Source organism: Camelina sativa, chromosome 17 (assembly GCF_030686135.1).
Source record: "Camelina sativa cultivar CO46 ecotype springtype chromosome 17, ASM3068613v1".
NCBI lineage: Eukaryota > Viridiplantae > Streptophyta > Magnoliopsida > Brassicales > Brassicaceae > Camelina > Camelina sativa.
The window spans coordinates 23,848,759-23,856,690 of NC_141896.1; positions in this window are offsets into that span (position 1 = coordinate 23,848,759).

Sequence of the window (7,932 nt, forward strand, 5' to 3'; positions counted from 1 at the left end):
AACCATAGCTGGTCTACGGAAATTAGGAGGGGTCAAGGAAAGTTGGACTAAGGCAGGTTGGTACGGGTTAAGGCAATGGTTAATAATGGTAGTACCAGCAGAGCGAAGTTGCTTTAGGCAATCCAGACAGTGGCGGTACAAGCTAACGCGAGTTAATATCAATGATCCAAATGATGGTAGTACTAGTTAACGTGGATTGTTATTTGTAGCCCAGACAATGGTGACACCGGCCAACGCAGGATGGCTATCGGTAATGCGGATAGTGGTATCACCAGTCAATGCGGGTTGCCATTGGTAATTTGCACGAGGGCAGGATTGGTCCGGTACGTATCATTATCCTATGCTGGCACGCAAGCAGATAACCTTATGTATCACCCAAGCTCGGTACTCGGTGGTCGGAAACGGCCATACCGGTACGCTAATTCAAGGGCGCTAGCTGAAGGGAATTGCCGGCCAGGATCGTCCCATGGTGATGCTTATCCGATCAACCTTCGTCCTTATCCACAAGGGCGTGAAGCTTATCCGGTGAAGTCATCCTTATATGTTCGCCATGTGTCGCCACAGGAGCCGCGATGGGTGTCTGCTATGTGTCGCACCAACAACCAACCAGTGCCACCTCCTGCTTGATTAAGATTTAGTTAGTTATTAGCGCTTAAGTTAGAATTGCTTAGTGATTAGCGTTAAGATTAGAACTGCTTAATAGTCACTAGCATTTAAGTATGGAACTACCTGGTCATTGTTGTGTAGATTGATTGGTATGAAATTCTTGTGTGAGACTTGATATTCTTGATTGTGTTATTGCTTGTTATATGATCCTTGTGTGCATTATCTTAGGTACCACTTGCATTGTTCCATTAGTACATGATCATAGTTGCATTGATGTATTGTTAGTTAGGTAGCTAGCATTAGGCGAATCATGAGGATCCCATCCGTCTATTGTGCGTTGTGTGTAACTCCGTAACATTATGGTTTACAAAGGTTCTGAGCGGGTCATGCCCGACCAGATGCTAAATGACGATGTAGTATGAAGGGATGAAGATCTCTTTCAGACTTTGTGTGTAGAAGTATAGGGCATTGCCTTGGGATATCATGTATTCGTAGAAGACCTTACTTAGGTTAGAAGCATGTATATTCATTATCTCTGCAGTATACTTAAATCTGAGTCTTAATGCATTTGCTTGTACTACCTTACACTTGATTACACTTGTTGCATTGTATCATTGCTTGTTGGATGGATCCGTAATGCTTGCTGCTTGGGGATAGGTAGATCGGCCTCACTAAGTAATGCTAGATTACTTATGATTCTACTTTATTTTTCTTGGAATCCTTAGTCGAAAGATCTCTGTAGTAGAAGCAACGTGACCTAGGTGAATCAGTGTAGGTTTTACAGATTTTGTAAATTCTTACTATGTATATTATGTATGGTTTTCAAAAAGGATCTGAAAGCTATATAAATGTTTTGGTAAAAAAATTTCACGTATACTATATATATGTAAAGACTCGAATTTCCAAAAGCTAAATGGTTATTCCAACTGATATTAAGTCTAGTCCGGACTTAACACAACTCTCGCTCGCGGTATGGGTTGTAAAGCCTTAGGTCGTGTTCGAAAGGTCGGCGCTCGCGGTTGGATAACTAGGGCAATTGGATTCGTTCCTAAAACCTTGGTTGGGAAACTACGAAGATCCTAAATAGCGCTTCCGATTTGTTCTTATATTTAGAACGTGTCGGGGGTGATACACTGCTCCTTGAAGAGGGAATCATAATACCGCAATGTTCTCTAAAACGTTAAAAAGTTTTCCTTTAGATTTTATAATTGATGATACGTACAGTTAAGTTTAGGTCAAACAATGAATTTTAACCATGAGTGGAAATTGAGCTAGGTTCTACCCATCTAAACACGTATTGTCTGTTAATTTATCCGACCGAATAAAGTTTAAAGATCAAATTATATTCTTTTTTTTTTATCAACCATTAGGCCACAACTGGCTGGTCCATTAGCAAAATTCCTACATTCGTAGGAAGCAGGACTCGATTCCTGGTGTGATAGTACCTTCTACAATTGGACTTACCTCCTGCCACTGCACTAAGGTCATTTCGATCAAATTATATTCTATATTGATGATTTTTCATATAAATAAATTCCAAAAAAACACATTAATATGATTATCTTCTTATTATTAAATCGGAAGTACGTTTGACAAAATAACATTTTTTTAAGAGTTACATTATTAAATCCTTACCATTTGAATAAATATCAAAATTTGAAGTTATTATTTGTAATACAACCATACTTTAAATTAGTATCTGAAAAACATAATTAAATATCTCTAAAGAAATTAGTTTCTATTATCTAAATATTCTAGACACTTTTAACGTGCTAAAAACAAAATATTGCTGGTCATGTGATAAAGAGGCTTAGATATTACATAAATATGATTATATAGTTTTTTACGGGTTGGTTTATTAAAATTTATAAAATATTTTAGTCTCATACTAAACGAGTTAACTGGTACCAAACACAAAAATATATAATTTATCTAAAATTATAAAATCTAAATATTAACCAAAACATATTAAAACAAACACAAAATATAATATACATCTTTCTTAATTATAATTATTAAAATAATTGTTTGGCGGTATATCGCAAATTAAAATCTAGTTAACAGTTTTAAAATCAGTAAATGTGGTTTTTGTTGTTATATTGGAGAGTGTCACTAAGTCCTCATAAATATCTCACTAATCACAACGAGTACATGTTTGTTCATTATTTGTAGGAAAATTACTATCACACTAAGTCACCAATTATAACGAATACATGTTTGTTCATTAATTATTTGTTGGAAAATTACCATCTCACTAATCACAACAAGTATATGTTTGTTCTTTATTTGTAGGAATATTACCATCTAAGTAGTTTATTGTTTGTAGAAAAATTACCATCTCACTAATCACAAGGAGTAGATATTGTTTGTTCATTATTGTAGAAAAATTACCCTCAAAGTAGTTGAATGTCTACAATAATTGGATCGACATGTTTTTAGAAAAAAAATGAACTAAACAAATAAAAGTTTGGTTTTCGAACTAATTTTTTTATCTGGTTAGATATACAAGACAAACATTTCTATCTGCAGCAATAAACTTTGTATACTTATTAATCCGAAAACATAGCTAACTTATTTATACTAGTAATTATGCTTTTCGATAAGGAAAAGCGACCACAATAAGTTCTTACAAAAAAATTGTGGAGCTTTGTGATCGAAGAATATTCTTTTGCTAATTAATGAAGGATAAAAATGTGGCTGTAAAAAACAGGACTAATGGATATCTTATTTTTTTTAGAGAATTTATTAAAAATATCTTTTTTGATATATTCTTTTTTAAAAATATCCTATTTTTTGGCTATTTTTATTTTTGCATTCCTTTAATTTTTAATGACCATTTTACCCTTAGATAAAAAATATTTTAATCAATAAAAAGAAAAACAAAATTTTCCTGTCAAAAAAATTTCCGACATATTTTTCCGCCAAAAAATTTTCGAAAAAAAATTTCCCGCAAAAAAAATTTTGTCAGAAAAATTTTGATAAAACTTTTTGACAAAAAATTTTTCCGCCAAAATTTTTCCCGCCAAAAAAATTTAAAAGATTTTATAAGGTTTCTACCTTATAAAAACCTTATAAACACTTTGTAAAGGCTTTTAAAACATGTTTTATAGAGTTTTAAAAGGTTTTTTAAACAACTTGTAAGCGCTTTTACAAGGTTTTAATAAGGTTTTTTAAAAGTTTTTAAAAGGTTTTCAAATGGTTTTTAAAAAGGTTTTTAAACACCTTGTAACACTTTTACAATGTTTTTAAAAACCTTGTAAACGTTTTTACAAGGTGTTTAAAAGGGTTTTAAAAGGTTTTTAAACATCTTGTAAATGCTTTGAAAAACTTTTTAAAAGTATTTACAAGGTTTTTCAAAGCGTTTACAAGGTTTTTAAAAGGTTTTTGAAAACCTTGTAAACGTTTATAAAATGTTTTTAAAAGCGTTTACAATGTTTTTAAAAGGTATAAATTTCAAAAAATTTGGCGGGAAAATTTTGCGATTATGGCGGGAAAATTTTTTTTGGCCGGAAAAAAATTTCGATTTTGGCGGGAAAAAATAATTTTTGGCGGGAAATTTTTATTTTATTTTTGGCGGGAAAATATTTTCGATTTTGATGACTGTACATTCTTGCTGTCACTCCTAAAAGGGTAATTTGGTCATTTTGTACATAAAAAATATAGTTTTAAAAATGGTCAACATGAAGGGGTATTTTTAAAAAGGGGCGTGGAAAAATGGACATTTTTTTGAATGCCCCTTTTTTATCTATGTTAAAAAATCCAAAATATGAATTAAAAACTCCAGTTTGTTGTATGTGTATAAATGTCACTAATTGTGTATAGTTGGCATTAATTTTATGTAATGTGATGATGCCATTTAAGTTACTATTATATGCATTAGTTTTCTTTATTTAGTGGATGTGAATGTACAATGAGAAAAGAAAGATATTGACAACCCTAATCAGTGGACACCATCTTATAACAGTATAGTTCTATAAAAATTAATTATCCTTATTTATGTACTGTCTTAATCCATAACCTGTTTCTTGTTTGCCTATATTTTTGGTCCTAATATTAATCTGTTTAATTAATACAGTATATTTGATCTTTCAACCTCCTTTATTTAATAGTGACAAAACATATCATTTAGCGTCTTTAACTAGTGTAAACATAATACATACACAATTATATTTGATTTTATTTTCTAAAGATATATAGTACACATATGTCACCAAACTTCGTATTTTTGTCACATTTTAATTAGATTTAACAAAATTAGTGTTGCCGTATCGAAACAATAGAGGGATGAGTCTTGGATGAAGCAACAGAGAACAAATATTAATTGGGTTGGCTATGTTTTCAACTAATCCTTGAATAATAATGACTTATAGCGTAGACTAGCTCCATTATTTATTTTATACAGTTCCAATTATTTGAGGGTCTGGTTTTCAAGTCAATCGTCTAGGTTTCTAATACGTACTATATATTTATTTATATTTTTATAATTCTAGGGGTATTCTCAAAAATACCCCTTTTTCTATACCCTTTTTTAAAAATAGCCCTTCATGTTGACTATTTTTAAAACTACCCCTCTTTATATACAAAATGACCAAATTACCCTTTTTTTAGTGACAGCAAGAATGTACAGTCATCAAAATCGAAAATATTTTCCCACCAAAAAAATTTCCCACCAAATTTTTTTTCCCGCCAAAATCAAAAATTTTTCCCGAAAAAATTATTTTTTCCCGCCAAAAAAAATAAAATTTCCCGCCAAAATCGAAAATTTTTCCCGCCAAAAATATTGAAATTTATACCTTTTAAAAACATTGTAAACGCTTTTATTTTTAAAAGCATTTACAAGGTGTTTAAAAACCTTTAAAAATCTTATTAAAACTTTTACAAGGTTTTTAAAATCATTGTAAAAGCGTTTACAAGGTGTTTAAAAACCTTTTAAAAATCTTTTTAAAAACCATTTGAAAACCTTTTAAAAACCTTTTAAAACCTTTTAAAAACCTTTTAAAAATCTTGTAAAAGCGTTTACAAGTTGTTTAAAAAACCTTTTAAAACTCTTTAAAAAATCTTGTAAAAGCCTTTACAAGGTGTTTATAAGGTAGAAACCTTATAAAACCTTTTAAAAACCTTGTAAATTTTTTTTGGCGGGAAAAATTTTGGCGGGAAATTTTTTTCGAAAATTTTTTGGCGGGAAAATATGTCGGAAATTTTTTGGCGGGAAAATTTTGTTTTTCTTTTTATTGAATAAAATAATTTTCACCTAAAGGTAAAATGGTCATTAAAAATTAAAAGAGGGCAAAAATAAAAATGGCCAGAAAAGATGGTATTTTTGAAAAGGGGTATATCAAAAGGGGCATTTTTAACAAATTCTCATAATTCTATAATAAGGATTATTATTTTTTTAGTCGCTTGCCGGAAATAGAAGACAAAATACCTAATCAGATCGAATATTACATGTTTAGAATTTTATATGTCTCTTATCGATTGGTCCACTATATCTCTCGTAAAAAATATATAAATACTTATTTAACTAGATAATAATCCGTTGGTAGCGCGGAGAATTTTTTTTATTTTGTTATTTATTAATATTATGTTTATGTTGAATCATTCATTTACATGTTATATAATATAGTACTATATGGTGAATTTTGATTCATATTAAACTACTAATAGGTAGGCCTAAAAACTACTACCGAACCCGTATTGGACCCGTTTTTCAGTTTGTATCCGTCCCAAAAAAGGTACCCGCAGCTTTAGGGTCGAGTGAAGGGTATAATAATTATATTATCTATGAATAGTGATCGAGTATCGGATATTAATTTAATTTTTGAGCGTCTCGTTACCCGTCTTATTACCCGTTTTATTACCCAACTCATAAATACACGTTAATATTTTGTAGAATAATGTTACCAGCATGAGAAAATATTTATGTAAATTTGGATTTGTTTGTTACAAAATAATAGTAGAAACTTTATTAATTCTACACATTTTATAAAATCATATATTTAATTTACTTAAGGTCATACTCTGATTTCGACCCGTAGTTGGTACTACTATTTTGGTTTGGTGCAATATCAAATTCGTTAATTATACATTCGGTAAAGCCAAAAAAATCCAACAAAACATGTATTAACCCGTGATTTGGTATTACAAATTGATGTGATCGTGTTTAGAGATCTTAATATACCAAATTTACAAATTGAAGTTATTGGTATAACATGTTGTATATTAATTTTATAGGTGAAAATTACAATTAGGTTATGTATATTATCAATATTATACACTTAGTATTGTTTATATAGTGAATATTGTGCATAAACAATTAAGTTTTAGCTAATTAAATAGTTTGTTATTATTTCCTAAAATTTATGAAACAATAAATAAAGTTTTATTATTTTGTAAACAAATCTAAACTTTTCTTTTGTTAGTTATTAGAATAATTAAAATATAATAGCATTTTTGTAATATGTCACATCAGAACTGTTTAAATTTTTAACAACATAGCTTAAATAAGTATATAGATATATTTTTAAAATATAAACAATGTTGTATCCTAATTTAAATATATATTTGTTATTATTAAATGATTTAGCTATGTAAATATTTAATCTTAGTTTTATAAATAAATTTAAGTTTTATAATTTTCTAAATAGTTTGTTATTGTTTCCTAAGATTTCTGAAATAAATAAATAGAATCTATTTAATTATTTTATTACATAATTTCAAAATAATTTTATTATTATTTAAAATAATTTCAAAATTATTTTATTAATGATTTCTTGTAATCTAATAAATTAATAATTACTATTTTTTTGGATAATCATTTTCAGGTTACAACAAATTAATATTAAGATTCTGTTATTATATTTTGTATTAAAATACATTGGTATTCTGTGTAATATTTTACATGGAGTAGGGTTATTTGTTTAAAGGGTTGCTTAAATAAGTATATAGATAGATGAGCGGTAGATTTCATAACCTCAACTAATATATAAAACTAGATAAGGTCCGCGTTATTATGCAGGTAAAAATATAAAAAAAATTATTGAAAATAATTAAGTAGTAATATACATAATTTTAGATTTTCTCTTCTAATATTTTAATATTGAATAAGAGTTTTAAAGCTTTCTATATAAGAGTTTCATTATGTAAGAGTTTTAAAGCTTTTTTTCTATGTACAATTTTTATTAATATAACAATTTATGACTATTTGAACTATGCATTATATTTTCCTATTGGTTGAAGTTTTATAAATGATGTAATATTTATTGCTTATTAATTTTTGTGTTTTTATCCAAAAACTTTTATAGGACAGGGAATACCTTTTAAATATAT